Source organism: Lactuca sativa, chromosome 3, assembly GCF_002870075.4.
Source record: "Lactuca sativa cultivar Salinas chromosome 3, Lsat_Salinas_v11, whole genome shotgun sequence".
Classification (NCBI taxonomy): Eukaryota; Viridiplantae; Streptophyta; class Magnoliopsida; order Asterales; family Asteraceae; genus Lactuca; species Lactuca sativa.
This window is the reverse complement of record NC_056625.2, coordinates 109,937,206-109,947,583: the sequence shown is the minus strand read 5'-3', so window position 1 is coordinate 109,947,583 and position 10,378 is coordinate 109,937,206.

The window sequence follows — 10,378 nt, the reverse complement described above, 5'->3', positions numbered from 1 at the left end:
TACCTACGCGTAGATATAAACAATGTCGAAATCAGAGTTCGTACGTGAATGTTATAAATTTTTGAAAATCAGCTGATTTCCACACTGTGTGCGATGCCACGTGTCAGCACCAGGCTGTGTCTGGCTGTAGCCAGCCTAGCTCACGACGTGAGCACCTTAAAACTCAAGACGTGAGTGACCCTCCAGCCTCCTATAAATAAGAGGTGAATCCCTCTTCATTCCTCACACCTCCCCTCACTTCCCTCTCTCACTAGAACTTCTCTCTAGCCCCGAAAAACCTAGGGAACCTCCCAAGCACGAGGCGGAAGCCCCCGAGCGCCCGACGGCTCCGAGAAGAAGAGCCTTTCGGCTCGGGAACGCTGCTCCAGCGGAGCTTGGTTTTGAGAAAAACTCGTTGTAAGTGAGCTACACCCAACCTATCTTTAGTATAACTATTGTTTTAATATAATAATGTTATTAGGACCTTAAAATAATTATTTGGGATATTATTATGAGTTATATAGAGTGTTGTTTAATGCTTATATAATAATAATAATAATAATAATAATAATAATAATAATAATAATAATAATAGCTAGACTATTAATTAGTCGCGATTAACGTTAGACTAAACCCTAGTGGTATTGATACTAGGTTTTGTCGAGGGAAATTGTTTTGAGATAACGAAGTGTTATTCGAGTGTCGAGTCACCACCTTATCAAGTGAGTGCATAGTTACTATCAGCTTACACATAGATATGAAGTATTTTATATAAATTACGTGCTATGTGTGTATACTGTCTGAATACCTTCTATCTGTGATGGGTGAATGATTTTTATACATGTTTTAAATTATCTAAACTGTATACGTATTTTATATCTACAAAATGTGTTGCATAAAACATGGGTAGATGAAATAGTTTATATGTAACAAAAATAAAATGATGAATAGGTGATATAAACCATGAGGTAAGGGTGAGAGGTGAACCATGAGAGAAGCCTTTTACCCCAGTGTTGGACCCGTCATCCAGCAGAGTATGGGTGACAACCACGGACTATTCTAGACAGTCCAGTGGACACTAGCAGGCTCGCAATTAGGTGTTTTGAACTATGGATTCACTAGGTGTACTCTAAAAACCCATCGACATGTATTGTGAGTGGATTCTCGGAAACGATACCGTCGATAAACGAGATAAAACTCATTGACCTGTATTGCGAGAGGAGTCTCGGAAACGATACTATGAATAAACGAGATAAACCTTGGTAACTATGGATTTAGTGCCTGTTGAGTAAACCTTGGCAACGATGGATTTCGTGCCTATTCCTTAGGATAACCCTTAGGAATAAATAAACGAGGAATAGCTGAATTCTTATGGTAGAATAAAGAAGATAATGGGGATAGGTAATTGGGTTGACTATTTAAATGTTTAAACATAATAATTATATTACTGTGGGTTGAAAACCCAATGTACTCACCACGTTTCCCAACCTAACCCATTTAGTTTATTTATATCACAGGTGTTGATATGAAGTCACATTACACTGAAAGATTAAGGAGATATAAATCACTAGTGATAATGAATGTAAGTTATGTTTACGCTTATGTTTCTGTATTGACAATGACATCCCAAATGTTTTAAAATGAATAAAAATACTTTTCTTCAGAAATGCTTTAATAACGTATTTATCATGTTTTACTAGGAACAAATTCCGCAACCTTTTTATTAAAAGAGATACTTTGACTTTTATAAAGCATAAACAAAATCGGTATTTTCTGACCGTGAAAATGGGAATGTCATAATATATATATATATATATATATATATATATATATATATATATATATATATATATATATATATATATATATATATATATAGGGAAAAGGGAATATACATTACAGCCCCACCTAAGCTTAGGTACTAAACTTCTTGAAAATACATTGTTTTACTATATAAAGATTACGGTTAATGGATTCACAATTAATACTTCAAGATGTAAATTCAAGATCGACACAATAGGGTTTAGGGTTTAGGGTTTAGATTTAGGGTTTAGGGTTTAGGGTTTAGGGTTTCGGGTTTAGATTTAGGGTTTAGTGTTTAGGTTTAGGGTTTAGGGTTTAGGTTTTAGATTTAGGGTTTAGTGTTTAGATTTAGGTTTAGGGTTTAGGGTTTAAATTTTGGGTTTAGGGTTTAGTAATGTTCACTTGGGTGAAGTAATAAACGATAATTGAGGAAAGAAAACAGAGATGGTAAAACGATAAGGAAAGAAAGAAATGTTGTGGAGGATGATATATTTCTCTAATGAAACCAAACCGGGTATATCTAGCATGTTAAAATGACATATTTTAGAAGTTTAGTACCTAAGCTTAGGTGGGGCTGTAATGTATATTCCCTATCCCCATATATATATATATATATATATATATATATATATATATATATATATATATATATATATATGGTGCAATTTGAATTGCAATTTCACATTTGAAAACCGCAAACTGCACCGCAAACTGCATTATGTGGTGCAGTGTTGTGCTGTGCGGGTGGTTTATGCGGTTTGATATACACCTCTACCAAACATATTAAAATTTAACATATTTAACAATCTAACACTAACAAACTAACATATTAACAAAACCAAACGTAACAACAAGATATATTAACATTTAACATATTTAACAATCCAACAAACTAACAAAAATATAATAAATAAAAAATATAACAAACATATAACAAATTATTCTAAATAACATATACCTAACAAATATAACAACCTAACATATTAACTTGCGGTATGAATTATAAGATATAAACATCACAAATTGTCCGTACCGTACTAAATTTCTTTGCATAATGCGGTTTGCAAAATTTTCAAACCGCACTGTGCGATGCGGTTTTTATTTTTCAATTACAATACAACGATTATGATTCCAAATGCACCACAAGGTGCGCGCGTGTGTGTATATATATATATATATATATATATATATATATATATATATATATATATATATATATATATATATATATATATATATATATATATATATATTGTTGTAACTCATGTGAAGATGAATGGTTGCTCACATTTATCAACTTCATAAGTAGACTTTATATAGATAAAGTCTACAACCATTAGATTACCCAAACTTTACCCTATAAATAGGGTGTTATGTATTTGTCTTTATATCTCATGTGTCTCCAGAAAAACTTTTAAAAACTTTTGTATGGTTGAATGAGAATGTTGTCATGATCCTTTGAGTTGAGCTAATATGACTTCCAACACGTTATCAACACTTTACTCAAAGACGGAGGACGAATAATCCATTTTTGTCGCTCAACGAGTAACAACAAAAACCAAGAAGTTCGAGATCATCATTCTTCTCTAAAACCCCCAAGTAAGATTTTCTTGATAAATCGTTGATTTTGCCTCATTATTTTTCTTTTATGATCTTGTAGGTATGTGTTCATATAAAAAAACAAAGGGAAATCAACGTGGAAAAAAAATTAGTTTCATTGGATTTTTCTATGTGGTCCAACGAAAAATAAAACTGTTTTGTTTTGATGTAGAATACTTTTTTAAAATCTTCAAAATTGAAGCATATTTTTCAAATTCCAAATAAAAATACATATTTATATAGATTAAGAAGATATGAATTTTATTTTCATTATTGTTTTGTTTGATCAATCCTTTTCAGGAATTAAGAAGACACATCACTTATCATGTTTTCGAATGACTTTATCAAGCACCTTTCTTGTCTCATTTTCAAACTCAATTTAAAAGAAATTGACATTAATGATATCTTTATGACACATCAATGTTTTTTTTCCTTTTAGGATGTCTAAAAAGAGTTGCTTTAAATCTCTTAACATTAACATTGGCATGAGAAAAAATCCAAACGTTTTTTTACTACAACATAAATACTTTCAATTTTTCACAATTTACGAGATTAATATCTTTACATTTAAGTTGGTAAAATTATGAATCACCCCCAACTAGGGTCACCTATTTTAAATACGATCTCTATAAAAGTTTTAGGAGGTTATTTATATTCTAATGAGGTCGGTTTTTATATCCTAATAGAATGTCTAAAATTACTATGTTGAAGATGAAGATCTAAAATTTTCATCAAATCGACGAGTAATCATTTTATTAAACATGGGATAGATAAAAGGATATGCTACAAAATATTCTGCAACACGATCTCAACACTCATCGAGAAATTCAAACTTTCTACAATGGCATCAATGTTTGTGTCACAGTCTAGCAGCAACAGAAATATCGTGTTGTGCGACATTTTGATGTGGTACACAGTTTTGTATATACTGAACAATACACGAAAGATATAACACAAACATTGTTTTTATTAATTAGATAGTATGTTACAGCAGTGTCTCTAGTACAAGCACACAACACTTCCTAACAAATACATAAACAATCACAGAATAAATGGTACTTCCAACTAATCTTTGGTAACACCTCCCTTCTCGTTGCCATTTTCGTTGCTCATTTTCCTAAGAATATGTTTGGTTTTGAAAATGTCAACATAATGTTGGTGAGTTAATATGTTTTATTTTTTTTAAATACTTGTAGATAGTTTTTAGTATAGGATCTTTGTTTATGAATATGAATTTGTTTAGTTATACTAGAATAGTATTATATTTAATATTCTTAGTATTTTAATGTTATAACTTATTTTATATTTACCCCTTTGGCATACTTCTCTTATAAGATATTCACCAATTTCGCATATTGGGGTAAACTATACCTACTTCAAGGCATTCCCCTCTAGGAATGTTATTTAATTAAGGTATGTTGAACATAGCTACAATGAGTTCCTATAATCGAGATTTCAACTTGATATTTTCCCCACACGGCGCTTCACCAAACATCTAAAATAGTTTATAAAGTTATGCATGTTGTGATTCAGCCAAGATGGTTTTAGATAGCAACCACAGGTGGGGGTGTCAATCATGTGTAGATCTATACATATTGTTCATGCTCACTTAAGATTTAACTATTATAGGTAGGGGTTAGCTAAAAACTAATTGGCCAAAGGATGAATAATTGTTCTCATTGGGCAACGATTTGTTTAGCCTTAACGTATACTTCTTTTTTATCAATCTTATTATTCGTAGTTTTAGTGTTCTTCGTTTTGATTGTTTCCATAATTGTACTGATACATATACTCTTATCCTCCCTCCGTCCTAAAATTATTGTCCAAAGACAAAAAACACAAACATTAAGGAGACATTAATTACCACTAACTTTATACAATAAAATGGTAGTTTTGTCCTGCCTTTGCATTTAATGTTCCATTAAATTCTTAGTTGGTTAAGTAATAATGATGGGGTATGTTGGTAAAAATACTATTTTTTTTGGAAGTAGACTATTATTTTGGGACAAACCAAAAAGGAAAGATGGACTATAATTTTGGGATGGAGAGTATATATATATATATATATATATATATATATATATATATATATATATATATATATATATATATTAGTTTAGATTTTGATAGGATATTCAGGCAGAGTCTGCTATCCTTTAGATTTAACCAGCATAATGACTATGTACTATGTTACCCCATAGATTTGGTCAGAATAACGACTATGTATAATATTATCATAAAGTTTGGGCAGAGTATATCCCAGACCAAATATTATCCTAAGGTTTCGTGCAACATAACGACTAGGCATAATAGTATTCCAAAACATAGGCAATGTAACTACAGTGCATGATATTATCCTAACGTTGCATGCATTTTATAAATTACTGATATAGAGTAAATAGTAATATTTTACAAAATCAATAATATATCATTATAACATGTATTCCCCCCATAAAACTTTTGAAAATCATAAAAGTGGGGCCATGAACTCACCCTCAAAGCGTGAATCGCAAAATCAGTGCAACGTCGAGACTCAAAAACTTGGGGACCGCTCGAGAGAGGGAACCAATCGATGAGAGAGAGAGAGAGAGAGAAAGAAAGATGGGGATTTTTTATGGTGTGGCAAATGTTCTGGTCGAACACTTCTATTTATAGTAGGTTTTTGAAGTGTGTGTCGTGCAAATTTAGGGTGCGCATCATGCATGACCATGCTGGCCCCATCCGGGTGCTTCCACATGTCACTCCCTTACTCGGCCACGTCATTCGTACCTTCGTGAATCGTCAGAACGCGCGCCCAGTTAAATTTTTTCTAAATTATGTATCTCTCTCATGTGAGTTCCATTTCTGATGTTCTCTATACCCACTCGTAGGCCTCGACGAGCACTAACTCTCCTTTATGTTGTTTTGGCTAATTCTAATTTTCATTTTGAACCAATTGTTTTGTGTGGTGAGGGTATTCTAAATGATTTTATAAGAATCATAACTCATACACATGGGCTCCGTTTTGGTATTATTTGTCTAAAAATTCCTATTTCGAGAAGTACTACGATTCTTCTTTATGTGACTTTTGCCAAAACTCAACCGATCTCTTCGTACTCTTTTTACGTTGTAAAATATTTACGCAGTTGAATTTATAACTGATAAAAATTATCTCTCTTCCATATGAATTCAGATTTTTACAAAGTTTTTATTTTTGGAATCACATTGTCATGTACATTCCGAATATGTTAAAATTTACGAATGATGACACGACTTTCTGCGCACTTATTTTCAACCCTTTTAACGTAGATGGTCATACATTACGAATAGACATGGATGTAATCGTGTATATTTATTAATATATTATAAATATTATATTCTTATCCTATTACACTTGTTCATTCTTACTAATTCCTAACGGTGGTTGGTGACACATTTTATTTAGTTGTCACATTCTATCCCCATGGAAGGAATTTCATCCCAAAATTTAACTTACAGTCTGGATGTTTTCGAATAAGTGAGGATACTTGCTTTTCATTTAATTTTCTCATTCCCAAGTATACTATGGTCATCGCTTAGAGTTCCATCGTACCTTAACTATGGGAATACGACTCTACTTAAGCCTCTTTACTTCTCTATCCAAGATTTTGATTGGTTCCTCGACGAAGTTAATGATGGATTTCGAGCAATACATCATTCCTGTGGTGGACATGCAAACCCTAATAGCTTTTGGATCTAGTTTGTCTAATGAACATGCAATTGATTATCCAAAGCCATAAACCCTAGATCTAATAAACTATAACTGAAATTAGGGAATAGATCTTACATTTGATTGTTATATAGCAATAACAATCAATACTTGGCTTCAAAAAGCTTAGTGCCTCAAGTGTTGCACCTCTAATGGAGTCACAAACACCACTAAGCAACTTGGATGAAGAGGGAAGAGAGAGGAAGCACCAAAAATGGTTGGAAACCCTAAAGGAACACTTAGCCACGTTTTTGGGGGATAGGGGTCCTTTATATACATGTAGGCTATTAGGGTTTGCAACTAGGAAACCCTAAACGGACTGCTTAGGCCCTAAGCAGCCCATGGACTCCTTTAACATATCCCTTGGACGAATTCCTTATGGGCTTCCCATAGAATTCGTCCAACCTATATTATTAGGTAATCCATAGCCCAATTGCAATTATCTTATAATTACAAATCCAGTCCCCTAAGTTTAATTAATCTCGTTTAGCCGTAAAAATAATTCTTAAATAATTCTTGACTAATATTTATTAAACAATATGATTTCTCCTTTAATATATTATTCTAATAATATATTAATAAATCATAATTAAACCTTTCTCTCCTTATTTCATCCTACATATTGCTATGGTGAAGGCAACCCAAAAAGAAAATGCTCATAATCAGGTCAAGTACATACCAAAATAGTTATGGACTTAGACACTAATCCAACAGTTAAGTTTGGTATTGACTTAAATTTCATCTACATGAATGGTAAGTGTATCATCATAAAGACACTTTGTGATATTCGACACATGGAAGACATCGTTCATGCTATTGCGCTCTTGGGGAAACTTTAGTTGGTAATCTAACTTGGATTAAGTTTACCATGCTTTTCGAACTTTTTAAATCCTTTCAAAGGAGAGACTTTCAACATTACTTTGTCTCCAACTTGGAATTCAAGAGGATTGCATCTAACATAAGCATATCTCATTTGGCGGCTACAAGAGGTCTTCAACCTGTCTCTGATTTGAACGATCTTCTAAGTGGTCTCATGGATCATCTTTGGACAAGTTAGAAAAGTATCTCCCATGAGTTCCTTTGCTAATTGTGTGTTACCGACTTCTACCCAGCATATCAGTGATCGACACTTCCGACCATAGAGTGTCTCACATGGCGCAAACTTAATGCTAGTGTGATACCTATTATTGTAAGAGAACTCAATCAAGGGTATATGAGTATTTCATACACTTCTGAAATCTATCACATAGGCTCTGATCATATCCTCCAATGTGTGGATTGTTCTTTCACTTTGACCATCGGTCTGGGGATGATATGTTATGCTCATATCTAGGCGGGTATCAAGAGTTTTCTATACACTTTGCCAAACTCGAGAGGTAAATCTATTATCTTTTTATGAGATAATGGATAACAACACCCATGTAATTTGACCATTGGTTTGGGGATGATAGGTTAGCTTCTCTGTCTTATTTATCTCCTTTATTGGTAAGAAGTGGGCGGGCTTGGTTAATTTGTCAACCACAACCCATAGAGTTTCGTAGCCACTAGATGTCTTGGGCAGCTTTGTTATGAAGTCCATCACAATATGTTCCCACTTCCAGTCGAGAATATTTGGTTTATGTAACAATTCTAAGGGCTTTTGATTCTCTGACTTTATAACAAGTCAAGCACTTGTTTACATACATAGAAATTTTGGCCTTCATGATTGGCCACCAACAAAGAATCTTCAAATCTAAGTACATCTTTTCCACTCCGTGATGGATGGAGTATCTCGTCTTATGAGCCTCATCCATGACCAATTTCCTGGTATCCCCAAACGTCGAAATCTAAATCCGGTTCATGAATTATCTTGCTCCATCATCCCTGCATTCGAGTTGTTTCTCCATTCCTCTCACGCACTCTGTATCAAGGTTTTCTTCCATGAGCGCCTCTTATTAGGTACATCAAATCCGGATGGTCAGATTGGATTGCATAGTCATTGTAAGTGCTCTAACCATGCGATGTTTGACTCATTCCTTACGACTCAAGGTGTCATCCACTACGTTGGCCTTGCCAGGATGATAATGGTTTTCACACTCATAGTCGTTCAACAACTCTAACCATCTTTTTTGTCTCATGTTGAGCTCTTTCTGTTTAAATATGTGCCAGAGGCTCTTGTGGTTCATATAGACGATGCATTTTGTATCGTAGAGAATATACATAATGACGCAAGATCTTTAATGCAAAAACTACAACTCCCAGTTTCTATTCATGGGTGGTGTAGTTGGTATCATGCACCTTGAGTTTTCTTGAGGTGTAAGCTATAACCTTCTCTCTATACATCAATACACATCCCAGTCCTTGATGCGAAGCGTCGCAATATATGATAAAATTACCAGAGCCTTCTGTAAGGGAGTGCCTTCTGTAAGGGACAGTATTGGTGCACTGTATAACATTTCCTTCAACCTCTGGAAAGCGAAACCTTTTTTCGTCTCCCCAAACAAACTTTATTTCCTTATGTGTTAATTATGTGAGAGGTTTGACTATCTTGGAAAAGTTTTCTATGAATCTCCGATAATAACCTGCAAGACCTAGGAATTGACACACTTTGGTTGGTATCTTTGGTGCTTCCCAATTCTTTATTGCCTCTATCTTGGAGGGATCAACATGTATTCCTTTATTGCTGACTACATGCCCTAAAAAGTTTACTTCTCTAATCTAGAATTCACATTTAGAGAATATGGCTTACAACTTTTCTTTTCTCAAAAATTCCAGTATTATCCGTAGGTGTTGTTTGTGTTCTTTCTTGGTCCGTGAGTATATTAGTATATCGTCGATAAATACAGTCAAAAATTTATCCAAGTAGGGTTACAAACACGGTTCATGAGATTCATGTAAACAGCTGGGGCATTGGCCAATCCAAATGGCATGACCAAGAATTTGTAATGATTGTAGCGATTTCTGAATGCAGTCTTTAGAATACCCTCTTCCATGAATCGAAGTTCATGATATCCAGATCTTAAGTCGATCTTCGAGTAGTAACTAGACCCTTGTAGTTGATCGAAGAGATCGTCGATTCTAGGGATTGGGTGTCTATTCTTGATGGTTAGATTATTCAACTTACATAAAAATATGGGTATATTAGGAATCACCTTCCTTTCAGAGCTATGACTAACTATATGCATCACAATTTTCTTTTGTACATTTAGATCAAGTCGGAGAAGAATGCTCCAAGTCTCAAAACAAGAATCAGAAAAGAACATTTAATGAGACCAAGTTCACTTTACCAAC